This window comes from Cervus canadensis, chromosome 1 (genome assembly GCF_019320065.1).
Source record: "Cervus canadensis isolate Bull #8, Minnesota chromosome 1, ASM1932006v1, whole genome shotgun sequence".
Taxonomy (NCBI): domain Eukaryota; kingdom Metazoa; phylum Chordata; class Mammalia; order Artiodactyla; family Cervidae; genus Cervus; species Cervus canadensis.
This window is the reverse complement of record NC_057386.1, coordinates 68,447,630-68,469,108: the sequence shown is the minus strand read 5'-3', so window position 1 is coordinate 68,469,108 and position 21,479 is coordinate 68,447,630. Positions and strand designations below refer to the sequence as shown.

Below are 21,479 nucleotides of genomic sequence, written 5' to 3'. Positions count from 1 at the left end.
AACTATGGAAAATTCTGAAGGAGATGGGAATACCAGACCACCTGACCTGCCTCTTGAGAAACCTGTATGCAGGCAGGAAGCAACAGTTAGAACTGGACATGGAACAACAGACTGGTTCCAAATAGGAAAAGGAGTACAACAAGGCTGTATATTGTCACCCTGCTTATTTAACTCATATGCAGAGTACATCATGAGAAACGCTGGGCGGGAAGAAGCACAAGCTGGAATCAAGATTGCTGGGAAAAATATCGATAAACTCAGATATGCAGATGACACCACCCTTATGGCAGAAACTGAAGAAGAACTGAAGGGCCTCTTGATGAAAGTGAAAGAGGAGAGTTAAAAAGTTGGCTTAAAGCTCAACATTCAGAAAACTAAGATCATGGCATCCAGTCCCATCACTTCATGGCAAGGATGGGGAAACAGTGGCTGACTTTATTTTTTGGGGCTTCAAAATCATTGCAGATGGTGATTGCAGCCATGAAATTAAAGACGCATACTCCTTGGAAGGAAAGTTGTGACCAAGCTAGACAGCATATTAAAAAGCAGAGACATTACTTTGTCAACAAGGTCCGTCTGGTCAAGGCTATGGTTTTTCCAGTGGTCATGTACGGATGTGAGAGTTGGACTGTAAAGGAAGCTGAGCCCCAAAGAATCGATGCTTTTGAACTGTGGTGTTGGTGAAGCCTCTTGAGAGTCCCTTGGACTGCAAGGAGATCCAACTAGTCCATCCTAAAGGAGATTAGTCCTGGGTGTTCATTGGAAGGACTGATGCTGAAGCTGAAACTCCAATACTTTGGCCACCTGATGCAAAGAGCTGACTCATTTGAAAAGACCCTGATGCTGGGAAAGATTGAAGTCAGGAGGAGAAGGGGGTGACAGAGGATGAGATGGTTGGATGGCATCACCAACTCGATGGATATGAGTTTGGGTGGACTCCAGGAGTTGGTGATGGACAGGGAGGCCTGGTGTGCTGTGGTTCATGGGGCTGCAAGGAATTGGACGCGACCGAGTGACTGAACTGAACTGAACTGAATGGGACCAGATGCCATGACCTTAATGAGACCTAATTTTATCTGGTATATCCATGTGGTTCAGACTCCCTGATAAGAAACTCCTGACTAGCTTTATCTTTTCAGAGGCTATCATCTTTAGTGGTCCCATTCTTTAAGTGAGATCTTCCTGTTTATTATCTATAGCAGCCTTTCTAGGATGGTTGCCTAGCTGTCCTCTGTCCCCAGCAAAGCGTTTGTTTCTTTCTTTGTTCCTCTGCTTGTATCCTTTCTAGTGGGATCTAGGTTCTATGATGGTGGTCTATTTTCTTTAGACATCTCTTCTTTCCAACTGGACCCCTTACTCATCACCCTGAGCTGGGGAAATCCAGGTCTCTACAGGGATGCTTTTGCATGCCTATGACCCTGTAAGGTCAGGCATGTTGCCAAAAATATTATCCCGATTGAACCTCAAGCCCCACAGTGTTAGGTTTATGGTTACATTTATGGCTGTGTCAATGTAATGTACTTAGGACAACTGAATATTGGAGTAGGGTTGATATTTACCAGATTTGCTTTGGAGATGTCTGTAAGACACTACATGCTAAAAGATCTCTGTTTTCTCTGTTTTGCATGGTTGACACTGCTTAATAAACATTCATGTGTATTTCTTCTCATTGTTACCTACTCACTTATTGAATATCTCACTGACATTAAATATTTTGTAACTGGCAATTGCAAAAGCTTATGCTTATTTTTATGATGATTCATTTAAAATACAATTTGTAGAAGTGTTTTGCATTGTAAAAGCTGGAGTCATCTGTCAAAGATAATTGCCTACCTGCTCAACCAAAGATATAGAAAATACAGTTTGAAAAATGAGTTTCCATAAGAATACAAGTTACAATGACCCATAAAATGCAGTTCTTTGAACGCCATCATGTGCAAAGTCTTCATTCAGTTTCAAATAACTTTCAAAGAGTTTCTGCAGCCCATCCTCTCCTGAAAATCAATATATTTAATATTTTTATTTCTCACAGATTAAAATCATTTGTGCAAATCGAGGTTTTATGGTTCAGGCAAGTTGGGATGATTGACTGTGGAAAGTAGCTGTGGTTCATTGCCTTGTGGTTCATGGGTTCATTCCCCTTTAAGGTGCTGAGGGCTGTCTCCCACTAGAGTTTTGGAACCGCCAGCCAATCAGAAATGGATCTCTGGTTGTACTCTCATCTTTAGGATGTGAATTTGAGGTCAGAGATGACTCAGTCTAGGTGATTATGTAACAGTGAAGAACAAAATGTAACATCATGTTGGATTTACTTCTTTAATGTTTGCTTTCCATTGCTTTTGTTGCTATAATGACTAAAAGGATGCTGTCTGTAGCTATCAGTTCTGTTCATTCGCTCAGTCATGTCTGACTGTGAACCCATGGACTGCAGTACACCAGGCTTTCTTGTCCTTCACTATCTCCCAGAGCTTGCTCAAACTCACATTCATAGAGTCGGTGATGACATCCAACAATCTCATCCTGTCTTACCCTTATCCTCCTGCCTTCAATCTTTCCCAGCATCAAGGTCTTTTCTAAGGAGTCAATTCTTTGCATCAGGTGGCCAAAGTATTGGGGTTTAAGCTTCAGCCTCAGTCCTTCCAATGAATATTCAGGACTGATATTCTTTAGGATTGACTGGTTGGATCTTCTTGCAGTCCAAGGGACTCTTAAGAGTCTTCTCCAACACCACAGTTCAAAAGCATCAATTCTTTGGCACTCAGCTTTCTTTATAGTCTACCTCTGACATCTGTACACGGCTACTGGAAAAATCATAGCTTTGACTAGATGGACCATTGTCAGCAAAGTAATATTTCTGCTTTTTAATTTGCTGTCTAGCCTTGTCATAGCTTTTCTCCCAAGGAGCAAGTGTTTTTTAATTTCATGGCTGCAGTCACCATCTGCAGTGATTTCGAAGCCCCCAAAATAATGTCTGTCACTGTTGCCATTGTTTCCCTATTTGCCATGAAGTGATGGGACCAGATGCCATGATCTTAGTTTTCTGAATGTTGAGCTTTTAGCCAGTTTTTTCACTCTTGTCTTTCAATTTCCTCAAGAGGCTCTTTAGTTCTTCTTCGCTTTCTGCCATTAGGGTGATGTCATCTGCATACCTGAGGTTATTGGCAATCTTGATTCCAGTTTGTTCTTCATCCAGCCCAGCATTTCGCATGATGTACTCTGCACTTAAGTTAAATAAGCAGGGTGACAATACACAGCCTTGATGTACTCCTTTAACAATCTGGAACCAGTCTGTTGTTCCATGTCCACTTCTAATTGTTGATTCTTGACCTGCATACAGATTTCTCAGGAGACGGGTAAGGTGGCCTGGTATTCTCATCTCTTGAAGAATTTTCCACAGTTTGTTGTGATCCAAGGCTTTGGCGTAGTCAATAAAGCAGAAGTAGATGTTTTTCTGGAATGCTCTTGCTTTCTCAGTGATTCAACAGATGTTGGCAGTTTGATCTCTGCTTCCTTTGCCTTTTCTAAATCCAGCTTGAACATCTGGAAGTTCACGGTTCAGGTACTGTTGAAGCCTGGCTGGGGGAATTTTGTGCATTACTTTGCTAGTGTGTGAGATGAGTGCAACTGTGTGGTAGTTTGAGCATTCTTTGGCATTGTCTTTCTTTGGGACTGGAATGAAAACTGACCTTTTCCCATCCTGTGGCCCCTGCTGAGTTTTCCAAATTTGCTGGCATATAGAGTGCAGCACTTTCACAGCACCATCTTTTAGGATTTGAAATAGCTCAGCTGGAATAGCTATAAGCATACCTAATGGCCTGTCTCAGGGAACCCTGCCCCTTGCCTGAATGTTAAAGTGCCTTTGTTCATCTCACAGGGAAACACCCTGACACTGCCCACCTGTGAATAGCTGGAGGAAAGAAGAAATTAACACCCCCACTCCCCATCCCTGTCTCAAGGCTGGCCAAACCAGAAGATACTTTACAAGGCTTACGGCCTTTTAACTTTATTTCCTCACCTCCTCCCCCTCTCTGTTCTATTAAAAAACTAGCCTCAAGACCCTAATAAGATGGTTCTCTAGGATTCCAGTCTGCCATCTTCTTAGGCTATTTGGCTTTCTGAATCAAGTTTGCTATTCCTTGCCTCAGCACCTCGTTTCCAGATTATTGGCCTGTTGTGTGGCAAGCAGACCAAACTTGGACTCATAACAGTGAGAGGTGAGGAAGAGCAGTCTGGAATCTCAGGATTCAACTCCCATCTTCTTTTTCACCAACACAGCACTGCATTTTATGGTTTGTTTTTAAAGTTTATGATTGAATTCAGAGGAAGTCTTCTGTCATTGTCCAGAAGGCACTTTGGGTTTTGAAAATTACTTTTTTTTTTTTACTCTAAATGAGCCATTTTTAACATCTCTAGGGTATTGGTAGGCTCCAATCCATGGAATCGCTAAGAGTCGGACATGACTAAGCAACTTCACTTTCACTTTTCACTTTCATGCATTGGAGAAGAAATGGCAACCCACTCCAGTGTTCTTGCCTGGAGAATCCCAGGGACGGGGGAGCCTGGTGGGCTGCCATCTATGGGGTCGCACAGAGTCGGACACGACTGAAGCGACTTAGCAGCAGCAGCAGCAGGGTATTTTTAACTTGCTACTGTAGCATAGTCCTCTGCCTTAAGGCAGAGCCAACGTCCCCTGATTTCTTCTCTCAGATTCTTCCCAAGAGGGTTTTGTGGGCTCCACAAATATTCTGGTAATTTCCTATGTGGAGTGTTAGAGGAATCTATTTCTACCAAATTTCTTTTGCTCAGAGGCTTCCCATCCAAACTAGCCTTGTCACAGGTTGGGTTCTCCAGAAACAGATGCTGAGTAAGAGACGGGAGTGAAGGATGTACATTAGGCGTCACTAAGTGTGGAAGGAGTAGATATGAGCAGAGGGCAAAGTTGAATTGAAACGCTAGCCAGACCTCTCAGGAGAGCTCTGGCATTTCTACTATCAGAGTTGTCCCTTGGGGAGCTGAAATGGTCAGGCCTTTATATGACTGCTACAAGCAGTCTTTGGATGTGGTCCACTCTTGAAAGAACCTGGCCTTGGCTGTGGAAGGTCTCTGCCACTGAGGCAAATCTTGAAGAAGCTAGCAACTAAGGGTCCTTTGCTGACAGCATTCCCAGCAAGTAGGACAACAGTGTATCCCTTGAAGGGGATTTGGGCATCCCCATCTCGATGTCCACTGCATGCAAGTACCCCACACATTCTCTAGGTAGGTATATGACCAGGAATGTTTATTGTCATTATAATAATTAAGAACTATTGGCCCCAATAATTCTTTTTTGGGGAGTTGGGAGTGAGAGGAGGCTCCACTGTTTATTGCAGGATATTTAGCAGCATCCTTGACCTCCATTCACTAGATGCTAGTAATACTGCCCTCCCTTCCTCAAGTTGTGACAATACAAAATGTCTCCAGACATTGTCTAATGTCTCTTGGGGAACAAAATTGTTTTTTGGTTGAGAACCACTGTACTGCGTGGGCAATTTCATAATTTGAATTAGCTGATCTACTTATACAGAAAGAAAAAAACCTTTTGATAATATGAAGAAACATTCATTTATAATTATTGTGTCAAAAGAATGATTGCTAAAGTAGTCAGGGGAAAAAAGAAGTCTGTGCTTCAGGGTGGAGACTACTCAGCATTAAATAACTCTGCATGTGAACAGAATGCTACATTTTCTTTTTTCCCATGTGCTCTGTAAATTTCCTAGGGAACTTTTTCCTTCTTTTTCTCTTTTACTCAAAGATATGAGATTGCACATTTCATCTTTTCCCTTGCTTCTTCAATCTGGCTTTGCTATGTCATATCAGCCAGGGAAGTTAGTTGTATTCTGGGTGAGATTATTGGGCGGAGGTGGTTTCTAGGCAAATAGTTTGCTTAGTTGTAACTGAAGGCAAAAGAAAAATGAAAACTCAAGACACTGAAATAAGATATTTTTATTTCTTGCTTTTTCCTCATCTCCAGATGTGAATGACTTCAACTTGTGTCTAGGCATCAATTGATGTTGATTTCTTATATATATTTTCCAAGGTTGCTCCAGGAGAGCAGTTGATATTTTTCCCTTGTCAAGCGTAGAATAACAAAGTATGAGAAAATATGAACTTAGAAACATTGTAATGCTGGACATAAAGTTTCTTGGAAAGTTTTCTTCATGATCGCTGAGGAGTGTATGATCAACACGGCAGAACATTTTAGGTGTGTTTCAAATAATGGTATAAATTTGATGCTGGATTTTCTCCCCAATGGGAAGGCACAAGATTTCCTCTGAATGGAAAATTCATATTTGAAATGTCTGTATGAAATATATAAGCTACAATATTTCTATTTCAGAGCACAAGGAAGATTGAAGAAAAATAAAAATGAGTTAAGTAAATATAACTATAAGGAATTTTGATTTGGTAGATTAAAAAATAGATTGTACTTTTAGAAACCATATAAACGTATGAGTGATGAATTCTGAAAGCTTCTGTATTTTAAATATTTAAAATTGCTTTTCAATGTGTCCCTTTACAATTGTTAGCAGGTGCTTCTCCCTGTCAGTGGTTTGTGATTCTTTCTCAGAATTATCAAATCCCATTAAATTGATGGGTATTATGAAGTGTGTTAGGCGCCCTGGATGTAAGACTGATACAAAGTACCTATTCAAATTCTTGAGCCTAAAGTACTGCCAGTGTAGTCACTGTTCAAGAGGAATGAAGTTTATAACAAATCGCTTTGAAGATTTCTCTAAGAACTCACCATAAGATCCCTCTGTACCTTTTATACTTCCTCCACCCATTTCTCCCCACCACGGGCAACTACCAATCTGCTGTCTGTATAGATCAGTTGGTTTCCTTTCTTTAGATTCCACCTATAAGTGAGATCATGTGGTATTTGTTTTCCTTTGACTCATTTCATTTTGTGTAATACCCTATAGGTCCACCCATTATTGTCACAAATGACCAGATTTCATTATGTTTATGGCTAAATAATATTTCTGTGTGTGTATCTCAATTTCTTTATTCCTCTGTCCATAGACATTTATGTTGCTTCCACGTGTTGGTGATCGTACACAATGCAGCAGGGAACATGGGTGTGCCTGTATCTTTTCAGGTTATTGTTTTCACCTTCTTATGATAAATATCCAGAATTGGAATTGCTGTATCATGGGGTAGCTCTATTTTTAATTTTTGAGGAACCTCCATACTGTTTTCCACAGCAGCTACACCAGTTTGTATTCCCACCAACATTACACTCTTTTCTCTATATCCTCACCAGCACTTGCTACTTCTTGTCTTTTTGATATTCACTATTCTAACAAGTGTGAGGTGATAGGCACAGCATGGTGACTGTAGCTAATAATGCACTACTGCATATTTGAAAGTTACTAAGAAATTAAATCTTAAGAGTTCTCACCACAAGAAAAAAAAAATTCTGTAACTGTGAATGGTGACATGTGGACTAGACTGATTGTGGTGTCCATTTTGAAATATAAACAAATATCAAATCATTATTTTGCACACTTGAAATGAATATAATGTTGTATGTTGATTATATCTCTACTGAAAAATAAGTTAAAAATCACTCTGAATATCAAAACGTGTTTTCATTGCTTCAATATGACACTCTGTTATAGCTGATACACAGTAGGACTCACACACATTCCCATTCATGGAGAAAGCAGGCAGCTCCCCAAAGAGAAAGGGATCCAGCGTACACATCTCCGCAGGCAGGGAAAAACATGTCCCAGTGCTTGACAATGCTTTGCTGGACGTGCTTTTCCAGAGGGATGGATTTGTGCCCCAGCTTGGTGACCACACCCCTTGGGAAGTTATTATAACTACTACTTGAAAGGAGGAAGTCAAGAGATACCTGGAGTAACAGGCAAATTTGGCCTTGGAGTACAGAATGAAGCAGAGCAAAAGCTAACAGAATTTTGCCAAGAGAGCTCATTGGTCATAGAAAACACCCTCTTCCAACAACACAAGAGAAAACTCTACACGTGAACATCACCAAATGTTCAATACCAAAATCAGATTGATTATATTCTTTGCAGCCAAAGATGGAGAAGCACTATACAGTCAGTAAAAACAAGACCAGGAGCAACTGTGGCTCAAATCATGAACTCCTTATTGCCAAATTCAGGCTGAAATTGAAGAAAGTAGGGAAAGCCACTAGACCATTCAGATATGACCTGAATCAAATCCCTTACAATCACACAGTGGAAGTGACAAATAGATTCAAGGGATTACATCTGATAGAGTGCCTAAACTATGCCTAAACTACGGACATACATTCATGATGTCGTACAGGAGGCAGTGATCAAGACCATCCCAAAGAAAAAGAAATGCAAAAAGGCAAAATGGTTGTCTGAGGAGGCCTTACAGATAGCTGTGAAAAGAAAAGACACAAAAGGCAAAGGAGAAAAGGAAAGATATTCCCATTTGAATGCAGAGTTCCAAAGAATAGCAATGAGAGATAAGAAAGCCTTCCTCAGTGATCAATGCAAAGAAATAGAGGAAACCAATAGAATGGAAAAGACTAGAGATCTCTTCAAGAAAATTGGAGATACCAAGGGAATGTTTCATGCAAAATGGGCACAATAAAGGACAGAAATGGTATGGACCTAACAGAAGGAGAAGATATTAAGAAGAGGTGGCAAGAATACACAGAAGAACTGTACAAAAAAGATCTTCATGACGCAGATAATCACGATGGTGTGATCACTCACCTAGAGCCAGACATCCCGGAATGCGAAGTCAAGTGGGCCTTAGGAAGCAACACTATGAACAAAGCAAGTGGAGGTTATGGAATTCCAGTTGAGCTATTTCAAATCCTAGAAGATGATGCTGTGAAAGTGCTGCACTCTATATGCCAGCAAATTTGGAAAACTCAGCAGTGGCCATAGGACTGAAAAATGTCAGTTTTCATTCCAATCCCAAAGAAAGGCAATGCTAAAGAATGTTCAAACTACGGCACAATTGCACTCGTCTTACATGCTTGCAAAGTATTGCTCAAAATTCTCCAAACCAGGCTTCAGTACCTGAACCATGAACTTCCAGATGTTCAAGCTGGATTTAGAAAAGGCAGAGGAAGCAGAGATCAAATCGCCAACATCCCTTGGATCACTGAAAAAGCAAGAAAGTTTCAGAAAGACATCTACTTCTGCTTTATTGACTATGCCAAAGCCTTTGACTGTGTGGATCACAACAAACTGTGGAAATTTCTTCAAGAGATGGGAATACCAGACCACCTTTCCTGCCTCCTGAGAAATCTATATGTAGGTTAAGAATCAACAATTAGAACTGGACATGGAACAACAGACTGGTTCTAATTTGGGAAAAGAGTATGTCAAGGCTATATATTGTCACCCTGCTTATTTAACTTTTATGCCGAATATATCATGTGAAATGCCAGGCTGAATGAAGCACAAACTGGAATCAAGATTGCTGGGAGAAATATCAATAACCTCATTTACGCAGATGACATCACCCTTATGGCAGAAAGTGAAGAAGAATAAAGAGCCTCTTGATGAAAGTGAAAGAGGAGAGTGAAAAAGCTGGCTGAAAACTCAATGTTCAGAAAACTAATCCAGTCCTACCACTTCATGGCAAATAGATGGGGAAACAGTGGAAACGATTACAGACTTTATTTTCTTGGGCTCCAAAAGCACTGCAGATGGTGACTGCAGCCATGAAATTACAAGACGCTTGCTCCTTGGAAGAGAAGCAATGAAAAACCTAGACAGCATATTAAAAAGCAGAGAGATTACTTTGCTGACAAAGGTAATCTGTGGTGTTGGAGAAGACTCCTGAGATTCCCTTGGACTTCAAGGAGATCAAACCAGTCAGTCCTAAAGGAAATTAACCCTGAATATTCATTGGAAGGGCTAATGCTGAAGCTGATACTCCATTACTTTTGGCCACCTGATGGGAAGAACTGACTCATTGGAAAATACCCTGATGCTGGGAAAGATTGAGGGCAGGAGGAGAAGGGGATGACAGGATGAGATGGTTGGATGGCATCACCGACTCAATGGACATGGGTTTGGGTAAACTCTGGGAGCTGGTGATGGACAGGGAGGCCTGGCGTGCTATGGTTCATGAGATTGCAGAGTCTGAGGTTCATGAGGTTGCTCAGTCTGACACGACTGAGCTACTGAACTGAAGAGTTTCGTTAATATTTTTGGATTAGAAAGTGTCCACAGACTGAAAAAAAAGTTTGTGATTCCAAGGAGATATATGTAAAATTAGAACATTTTTCACTTAGAGCAATAAAATTAAGTTTTTTCCTATCATTGAGTTGCTAAGTATGGAATCTGAGCAAGAATTGGTTGGATGATCCAATCAACTGATGAGACTGATGATCCAATCAGCCGTGCTCAACTCTTTTTCAACCCCATGGACTGTAGCCCATCAGGCTCCTCATTTCATGGAATTCTCCAGGCAAGCATACTGCAGTGGGTAGCCATTCCCTTCTCCAGGGGATATTCCCAACCCAGGGGTTGAACCTGAGTCTTTGGCTTGCAGGAAAACATTTTACCATCTGAGCCACCAGGAAAGCACTCTCTTCAACTAGTGACCTGCAACCATTACAGCCTGATTTTGCTGTGCTTGTTATATTCTTGGGACAGTGCTGGTGACATTTCTCAGCTCCTTTCCAACAGACACCTTTTATTTATTTATTATTTTATTTTTTGACCATGCTGCGAGGCATGTGGGATCTTAGTTCCCCAATCAGAGATTGAACCTCTGCCCCCTGCAGTGGAAGCACCAGTCTTTAACACTGGATGCCCAACAGACACCTTTTTTAGACTGAGACATTGAAAGCCCATTTAGAAATGGTGAAAACCTTTTTAAAAGATGCTTCCCAGTAAGGGAAATATATTTTGTGAAATACTTTTAATAATATTTATAAGGGATTTGTATTAATAACATTGTCAAATGTTATTCCACTTTTTGTTCGGAATATGTTTTCTTAAAATACCAAGGTTACGTTGATTGTATTTTGAGATCTGAACCTCTCAATCTCCTGCAGTGTGTCATTCCTAAGGTCATTCTATTTTAACATGTTCTATAACATTTAACATATTTTAAAAAGCCCATATATTCTAAGTGTTTTACTCAGTGGGTTTTCACAAACTGAAAATACCCAGTGGAACTAGCACTGGATCAAAATTTTCAATACCTAGGAAACTACCCCTGAGGCTCATGCCCCCTTCCAGTCTCTAACTGTTCATCTAAGAGTAAACACCATTCTGACTTCTATAGCATAGAATCGTTATGTTGAGGTTGGGACACTTCATTTCATCAGAATTTTGTCTGTAGGTGGTTGTGTTGATTTCAACCTTGTTGTTGCCCCATATCCTGCATATAAACAGGAAATTATCTGGGGAAGGGCTACCCAAACTGAACTGCTCCAACAGAGTGATGTACTCTGGGCAGTGATTACAGGTAGAGCAATGGAAACTGGGAGGAAGCGGGCATCATGGTAGAAGGACTAGAAAAATAAGACAGGCAGAGGTCAAAGAAAATGTTTCCTGTCTTCACACCTCTGCTTAGGAAAAACTCTAGGGAACAGAGTTCTCACTTCTCTTTGCAACTTTTCTCTTGAGACCTATGTATGGTTTTCATTGTTGACTTTGCCATTTGTGCTCGTAAAGATCAAGTGTTATTTTTAGTACCAGATCACTTGGTGGGTATTAAAGACATAAATACTGAGATTTATAAGAGCATTCTGCTTATACGAGTATTTTATTTTAGTGCATTTTCAGGGAATGTCTTTCTCAGGACTGAAGAGGACCTGTATTTTCAATTCACCAGCAGATATTAGTTACTAAGAAGAGGTACAAAGGTCGGTCAAAGCACAGGATTGCATTATTAATGAGAGGGTGGAGGGTGAGCAGAAACTGATGTCTTCAGGTGTGGATTTCTAGTGACTAGTAAGAACTACTAAGAAAAAATAAAACACTGAGCAACTTCCAGAAATACCCGTCAGCGCTCACCTGCTAAGGGTTGAGGCAGTTCTTTATTTCCTTCTTTAAGGAACATCAGTCATGAGTGCCCCTTACTGAAGATGAGAGAAAGAAGTAGCAGTGTGAATTATCCAACTTCTGCATAGGCTGAGAGGAGGACCTTTTCTAATTCCCAGCATAATTCTTGGAAGGTCTACTTCCTGGAAGAGCATGGCTCAAAGAAATACCTTAATAGGCCTGGATGCTTCCTTTTCTTTTATTTGAAACAGACCCCACCCTTCCACATGCAACAACCATTTCAGTTGTTAGAACACATGACACGTGACTTACTAAGGCATCTTAAGGGCCTTAGTTGCTTTTCTGCCTCATCTACTTTTACATGGTCCCCTGTGATACTCCCTGGTAGCTCAGCTGATAAAGAATCTGACTGCAATTCAGGAGACCTTGGTGAGATTCCTGGGTCGGGAAGTTCCTCTGGAGAAGGGACAGGCTACCCACTTCAACATTCTTGGGCTTCCCTTGTGCTCAGCTGATAAAGAATCTGCCTGCAATGCAGGAGACCTGGGTTGGATCCCTGGGTTGGGAAGATCCCCTGGAGGAGGGCATGGCCACCCACTCTAGTATCCTTGCCTGGAGAATCCTCATGAACAGAGGAGCCTGGTGGGCTATAGTCCATGAGGTCACAAAGAGCTGGACACGACTGAGTGACTAAGCACAGCACAGTGTTATTTCCGACAGAGTTAGCACATGAACTGGAGTCAAGAGAGATGCAGAGCTTGGCAAGCCTGTTCCCCCCCGCCCCCCAACACACACACACAAGAGCAGCCATCCCTGCCAGCTGGAAGGGGTTTGTACATCCTATGAAGTCTTGGAAGTCAGTAGGTGGGGAATAAAAGACCCCTCAGTGTTAGGTTTGGGGCTCTCCCTTCAGGTTCATTCTGAGCCCTAGGAACCTCACTGAGACCACATAAAAAGAGTTCTCTGAAGTTCATCCTTATTTACAGCTTGCTTTCTGTCATGCTTTCTTCTCCAGTCTCAGTTCCCTTTGCCTTCCGATTTTGATCTCTGTGTCATTTTCCCCCTATTTGTCTCCCTCTCAAATTCCTCTCTTATGCTCAGTAGGTTTCTTTTGACTTCTGCTCTGATTCTGTTCATCTGGTATTCAATTTAGCTCCCACTTTGTGCAGCTGGGTCTACCAAGGTGAAACTTTGATGAATCCTGGTTTCTGTGTTCTAGTTATTCTCAAGAAGGACAGCTCAAGCTGTGGTTTAGCGCAGGGCTCTCCCTCTGCCTTTTTGCCCTTCCTCACCTCTTTCTTTTTTCCATCCATGCCAACTTAATTCATTTATAATGAGAAATACAAATGTCAAGTTTATTGCAGTGCTTATATTAGATTGCTTTAATTTTTTTCCTTGTAGGTAAAAGAAATCTTGCTTAGCAAACATGGCATCTGATGTAGGATAGTCAATTATTATTTGATTGTTTAATCATCTTCAGAACAGGAAAATACTTTCCATCCCATGCTTGTGCTTAGGAATGTGTCTGCCATGTTGGATGATACCAGTGTTATATGTGGGAAATTCTTCTCCAGGGTCCAATGCAGGTAGGTTATGTGGTTAAAAGTTTGGCTTTGAAAGTGCTTCTAACTTCTCAGTATCTCCTTCCTTTCTGCTTTCTTTTTCTGCTGCTTTAATATTGCATTTCTACACTTCTCTTTTTCCTTCATTTTCCTATCTTTTGTTTCTCTAAAAAAAATTATTACTCTGTTTATATTTACTGGAGCATAAATGCTTTACAATGCTGCATTTCTGCTGTACAGTGAAGTGAGTGTATGTTTACATACATCTCCTCCCTCTTGAACCTCCTTCCCACACTCACACCCAATTCCGCCCGTCTGGCTCATCACAGAGCCCCAGGTCAGCTCCCCGTGCTATACGGCAGGCTCCCATCAGCTATCTGTTTTACGCATGGTCACGTGTATGTTTCAGTCCTAATCTCCCAGTGAGTCCCACCCTCCCTTCTCCCCACTGTGTCCACGTCTTTGTTCTCTACATCTGTCTCTATTCCTGCCCTGCAAATAGGTTCATCTGTACCAGTTTTTTTCTATATTCCACATATATGTGTTAATATATTAATACAACATTTGTTTTTCTCTGACTTATTTCACTTTGTGTGACAGACTTTAGGTTCATCTACATCTTTACAAATGACCCAGTTTCATTCCTTTTCATGGCTGAGTAATATTCAGAAGGAAATGGCAACACACTTCAGCATTCTTGCCTGGAAAATTCCATGGATAGAGAAGCCTGGTGGGCTACAGTCCATAGGTCACAGAGTCAGACACGACTGAGTGACTAAACAAGAAACCACATTTTCTTTACCCATTCCTCAATTTATGGACATTTAGGTTGCTTCCATGTCCTGATTATTGTAAATGGTGCTGCAATTAGCATGCGGGTACAAGTGGCTTTTTACATTATGGTTTTCTCAGGGCATATGCCCAGGAGTGGGATTGTTGGGGCCTATGCTAGTTCTATGTTTAGTTTTTTAAAGAAACTCCATACTGCTTTCCATAATCACTGTATCAATTTACATTCCCAGCAACCGTGCAAGAGGGCAGACGAAGCAACTGACAAGGGATTAATCTCTAAAATACATAAACAGTTCATGCAACCCAATATCAAAACAACCAATGACCCAATTAAAAAATGGGCAGAAGATCTAAATAGACATTTCTTGAAAGAAGACGTATAGATGGCCAAGAGACACATGAAAAGCTGTTCAACATCACTAATTTTAGAGAAATGCAAATCAAAACTACAATGAGGTATCACCTCACACTGGTCAGAATGGTCATTATAAAAACAAACAAACAAACAAAAAAACTGCAAGCAATCAATGCTGGAGAGGATGTGGAGAAAAGGGAACCGTGCCTTTTGTTTCTTCCCCAGGAAGGCATCCTGTGCCTTCCTGCATGCTCCTGACATTACGTCTTCCTCTCTGTCCTCCTGGCCTCTGCTTCTATTTATTTACCACAGAAAACAAGATCATCATTGGTGACTAAAGACAGATACCCACAAAATGTGTATATCTTTACACTCCCTGGAAATAGGAAAGTGCAATCACCATTCATTCTTATTTCTCTATAGCTTCAGCAATGTGGTAGGGACCAAGGCACACCAAAGGATTTTGGACAATCTCAATTAATAATTGTCAGTCATGGTGGTGACCCATGGAAATACTACTTTGGAGCTTTTGATGCATTATGTTTATAGTGAGTGTTATGTCATAATATTTACCTTAACAATTTTGTTGTTTATTTATCTTACCAGGTTGGGGTGGAGTGGGAGTGGCTCATCTTAGAATCTGTTCTGAATTAGTTACTTTAGGACTTGCTCTTAGCAGTATTTTTCTCTGTCTGTGTGTGCTTCTCCTGAGTAAATGAGTAAATATGTGGGGAAATTCTCAAACTTGTTGGGAAAATGAACCCAAGAAGAATTGAAGATGGGTAAAGATACCATTTCCTTTTGCTTTTAGTGGTCAAAATTCCACATATTCATTAACTAAAATGAAAGCACTAGAAATGAATGAAATTAGAGTTAAAATGGGATAGAGTATTTCTAAAGAAAATCTTTTTGTTTTCATTTTTTTGACAATGTGAATTAATTCTACTTATCCACTTACAGCACGTTACCACATTGAACTCCTACCAAAACTGTTTTAATGAACAACAAAGACTCATTTGTAAGTAGTCATTTTTTTCTACTTGATATTCCCAATGATATTGTGAAAATATGCTTTTTCTTGGTTTGCTATTTCCTGTACAATCTGGCTTATACTGATTTTCTTAGATCCTTGCTACTCAAAGTACTTTTGTGCACTGGGAGCAAAGTACTAGCAATGTGTGAAAGTCACTCAGTTGTGTCTGACTCTGTGACCCAATGGACTATACAGTCCATGGAATTTCTCCAGGCCAGAATACTGGAGTGGGTAGCCGTTTCTGCCAGAGGGTCTTCCCAAACCAGGGATTGAACCCAGGTCTCCTGCACTACAGGCAGATTCTTTACCAGCTGAGCTACCAGGGAAGCCCCCAAAGGGCCAGCAGGGAGTCAGTAAAAATGCAGACACTCAGGGCCCCACCCCAGAGCTGCTGGAAGCATTTAACAAGATCCCTAGATGATTCCTATGAACATTAACATTGAGAAATATTGACCTAGAAGATCTTTCTCCCCAAATTACCAAAGAGCTAACTTTAGTTTATTTTTTATGAGATTATCTGAAATTCTGAATTAATAGAGTCAAAATCAATCAACTTTTATTAAATTTCACTTCTAGTGTTTACAGACCGAATTTTACCATTCGATTTTACTTAAAATTTTATTATCTAATAGCTTATTTCATAGGCTTGTATTATCTACTTTAGAGAAAAACATCTGTTAAAAGCTGGAGTCATCTTCTTTCAATGCTCTTTTAATCTATTCAGCGTAGATGGGCTCTATCCTTAAGATTCTGTTTGAAGGAGGTTTTGACATCTTAGCATTTCCTTTTCTGGGAGCATTGTATTCTTTCTTCTAATGGTGTGTTGGACAATTTCCTCAGTAGCAACCTATGTTTCATGTTTATTCCCTGAACTAAGAACTCTCAACAAACTTAGAGAAGTCTCCCGGTATATGTTCAACTGACAATATTTGGAACCTAGTTGATGAAGTAGAAATTTTTTAAATTCTGTAAAACACATTCAAAGGTTAAGTTTCAGTTTTTGGTTCAAAATAGGAAATCTGCAGAATGTCAGGGCAAAACTCTACTTACAGTGTACACTTTGCTTTTCTTACATCTACTTTGTCCATTATCTTTGTGCTTCAAACAACAGCTCTAAGTGGTCTAAACATGTACAAGCCAAAAACTATAAGGCCAAATAGAAACTGTACAAGTCACATTTACTTGATATCATTTGAAAAGGAAAATTTATTGATCTATCTGGGAATCCATATTTTCTTTTAAAGACAGCTAATACTGTAGCTATCTGGATGGCATCCTTTATCGTTTGCCACTTTATTAAAATACTTTTTAGACATTAATTTATTTGCAGATGACTCTCAAATGATTGTAAAACTAAGATATAAACTCTCTGGAGGCAGTATTTTTCTCTGGTGTGTCTTCTAGCACCTAGGACAGTGCCCCACAGAGTGTGTATGATAAACTCTGGCTGACAGGATGAATACATGAATTAAAAGATTAAAAAGATGAAAAATGTAAAGTCTCTTCAGAATTAAACAATTTAGATTCATTTCTTACTGGTAGCATTTTGCCAAAAATATCTTTGAGTAAGTCTCCCTGGAAACAAGATCTTATCTAAACAACTAAATAAGGGAAGCCAAAGATAATTGTGATTCTTGAAAGGACTATGTAGGAATGGTCCCAACAATATGCCCAGTATACCTACAGCTCATCTATTTCACAGCTTTTATCTATGATGGTATCACAGCTAAAGTGCTTTTCTTTTAAAGCACCTCCTCTCCCTATCATTTGACTTCTGGTAACAAAATTGTTCAGAAGAACTTCCTTTCTACTTCACACCCATCACCTTCCTGGACCTGAGACAGAGCCATTTTTTCCTTTTAAGCTTGACTTTGATGCCCTTCTCTTTATATGACTGGCTGGTGATATGGCTCTCTGATAAATTTATCTGATAGGCTTATGACCTCCAATTTACCTCCTTTTTCCTTATGGAAGAACATACTCTATGCTAATGGTAGGGTGGATAGACAGGTAGATAGGGAATAATGGCATGATTATTTTCCCTCTTGGGGGCTTTGTGGTCAGAATAACTTTTTTTTTTTTCATTTATTTTTTTAGTTGGAGGCTAATTACTTTACAATATTGTAGTGGTTTTTGCCATACATTGACATGAATCAGCCATGGATTTACATGTGTTCCCCATCCTGAAGCCCCCTCCCACCTCCCTCCCCATCCCATCCCTCTGGGTCATCCCAGTGTACCAGCCCTGAGCACTTGTCTCATGCATCCAACCTGGACTGGTGATCTGTTTCACACTTGATAATATACATGTTTCGATGCTACTCTCTCAGATCATCCCACCCTCACCTTTTTCCATAGAGTCCAAAAGTCTGTTCTATACATCTGTGTCTCTTTTTCTGTCTTGCATATAGGGTTATCATCAGAATAACTTCTATCCTCTCCCATTTCACATGTTTGTCCTATATCCCCACACTCCCACAGAAGATACCTGGCCTTCCTACAGCCCTGCTGAGTTTCATGGCTTTTCAAAACGGCTCATTATTTTTAAAATATATTTTATAATTTTAAAAGGAAAAGCCAACTCTGTTGTTTTCTACTTAATTTTACTGCTAAAAATGTGATGAGCAATTCTACATGTTTTGTGGACTGGCCCAGGAAACTTAATTCCTCCTGGGAAATACATTACATTAAAAAGCCTTGATTTGCTAGTGAACTTTCATAAGCTGGGTATTGTAATATACAATAAAGTAGGTTTACAATCCAAAATCATAAAAGGTTTTGAAAGGATTATATAATGATAATTCCTTAAGCATTGTAAAAGCAAACAATTATCCATCTGATTGGTAAAAACAATATGTAGCCTTTACCATAAGAGGTGCATTCACAAGAAAAGTGTGTATGTAGAGCTAACATATTAAGGATGGCCAACAGATGTGGGCTCTATAGTCAGAATTCCACTTTTGTTACTTACAAGTTCTTTGCGATCAGCAGGTTACTTTTCCTGTTGGTGTCCCAGTTTTCTCATCTATAATAAGAGACATAATGATATGAATTACTTCTAGAATTTTTGTAAAGACTAAATAAAATACTGTATGTACAGTATTAAGATACTGTAAGTATAGTGATTATCATGCATTAAGTGCTAAATAAATAGCAGTGCTAATAGCCTTTTATTGTTGTTCAGTCACTTAATTGTGTATGACTCTGTGATCCCATAGACTGCAGCATGCCAGGCTCCTATGTCCTTCACTATCTCCTGGAGTTTGCTCAAATTCATGTTCATTAAGTAGATGATTTTATGTTTATCTTTGAAAATTCAACTGCCATTGAATGAATCTAAAAATCAATGGCAAGTTAAGGCACTCTGAGAGTTTTACATCATGTGCTCTATTAAAAACACGGTATGAGTGAGTTGATTAGCTGGAGAGGGAGTTTAGCTCACTTTGGCATCCACATTTTATGTACTTCGCCCTTTTCCATTTGATCCCACATGCAAATGATGGCCCTGGAAAGGAAGCCAGGTGCTTATGATGGCAACAGTATTGGAAAATTTGAAGATGCATGGACATGTTCTTTATAAAAGCTAATGGTCTATTTGCTGTATTTGTTATTCCTTAAAAATGCAAGCTGCTAATATCATTATTTAGAAAATAAAATTCCAATCAAATAGTCCATAGTATATGACTATACTATATCAGTGGTGGATTGAATATTACAATTGAAACATTTTTGTTCATGTTACAGAGGCAGATTGCAATGAGGACAGCTGAGAGCTTCAAGGCACAGAACTAGCTGAGACATAATTCAGGCAAATATGCCTGTTTGAGCCAGGCCTGTACTAAGAGGGTGCAATCAAAAGAAGGAATCACACTGGTTTTTTTTTCCCCCCACAGTGAGAATTTAACATAAAGAATTGTTAATTAATGATTGAAGAACTGACAAGGCTAAAAGACAACCTGAAGTTATCTCCAAGGTAACAACTGCAGGCAGCAGCCATCAACCCTGAGGCTGAGAGAGGCTGAGAACGCCAAGGGAGGAGCTGGAGTTATTACAACTTAGAGGTTGGAGGAGAAGGCTGGTTTTGGGATGGTTAGAGGAGGGACCCTGTGGACCTGGGACCTGAATTTGTAAAGAGAAGACATAAGCTGCTGCTGGTGTCTCTGAGTGGGCATATAAAATTGGAAAAAGACTGCAAACTGGATTTGCTATTAATTGGAATTAACTGCCAGGGTGCAGCAGAGGCATGGTTGATTGTTGCTGTCAGGAAGAGAAAGCCCATGGAGAGACAGCAGGAAGCAGCAGACTCTTTCCCTTTCTCCAGCCCTGCAGTCTCCTCCAGCAGCCCTATTGGAGGAGTCTAACAGAGCCAGCCAGCAAGACAGAAATGCAGTCTGCAGAGTCCTAGTCTCAGCATCACAGAGCAGAGAAGGGCGGGTTTGAAGCTGATGGACCATACCATAATATGGGGTCTGCAGGGTAGTGACCGGAGTAGTCGGAGAAGCAAGGCAGGATCTGTGGTCCCCTGAGATCGATCTGTCCTTCCTAGGGCAAATGGGGTACTATCAGATAGGATAGCCTTGTGGGCGAGGTGTGAGTCATAAGTGATGCTGAGACAGTCTTGGGGGCATGTCCCTAGAACTTAATGTTTTGGCTGCTGGTCTTGCGGCAGGATGCCATAGCCTGCTAAGTATTAGGCTGAAGCTGTTGCAATTATTGTTGTCCTTGTCAAAATGACTCAGAAGCTGATGCAGATCTGAGGCTGTAAGTGGGGGTCATCAAGTGACTACTGTGGTGGTGAAGGAGCTAATGTAGGGAAAGAGGATTGAGAACCCAAGTTAGTGCTTAAAATATTCCCATGGAGACAAAAGCCAATACTCCCATAAGTAGCCAGGAAATACTTGTTTGAGTTTGCAGCAAGTGAGTTGTGAGACAAAGAGAGAGGATGGGAGAGAGTGCTTTTTAGTATTGTGTCTATTGACTAAAGAAAGGTAAGTGGTCCTCAGGACACTGTAGAATTGATCGTGGAAAACTCATATTCATTTAATCTCCCAAGATTCTCAACCAATTGGAGAGTCCATGGTGAGGGATGATGTGGCCCCAGAGCAAATTAGTCCTTAATTGCCTTGAGCTGGCATTCATGGAGCTCTATAATTCGACCCTTTCTCATGTCTCTGGGGCTGCCCGCTCCCATTCCTGGCCAACATTCCCTGTCAATCAGCCATGGAACACTGCCGATAATGCTAGTGCTGTATCTCTCCCAGACCAATTAAGCAAGACTATTTGGAGATGGGACAGAGTCACTGGTATTTTTTAAAAGTTCCCCATGAAATTCTAATGTCAGCCAAACTAATGAACTATGTGTTTGAGAATCCAATGCCCCAACTAATCTGTTTTTCAATTTAATTTACCAGGCAAGATTCTTGGTGCTGAAGATACAAATGAGACAAGCTAAATATCTTATGATTCAATAGGAGAGATCAAGACATACACATATATGATTTAATCTGGTAAGTTTTATGAATAATTAGCTATTGAAAAGGATGATAATTAATTCTACCTGGGTATGTCTGAAGAGAAAAGATGCAGAAACCCTCACATCACTAAGGAAAATATACATCTAGAATGTAGAAGATTAGTCTAAAACTGAGTTAATTCTTTGAGGAAGAACAGGCTTCTAACAAAGAACTTAGAGTATGAAAGAACATGCCTTGTTCAGTCAT

The 21,479-nt window shown here is 40.2% G+C and overlaps 1 long non-coding RNA gene across 1 annotated transcript in view; it reads left to right on the top strand.

Annotated features, from left to right (window-relative positions):
* LOC122451851 overlaps positions 1–21,267 on the top strand; it is a 105,082-nt gene extending 83,815 nt beyond the window's left edge. Inside the window, exons 2-4 of the long non-coding RNA XR_006272519.1 lie at positions 15,687–15,744; positions 19,653–19,732; positions 21,171–21,267. This is a non-coding gene — a long non-coding RNA (uncharacterized LOC122451851). The remainder of the gene's footprint in view (positions 1–15,686; positions 15,745–19,652; positions 19,733–21,170) is intronic.
* Positions 21,268–21,479: the final 212 nt, after the last annotated feature.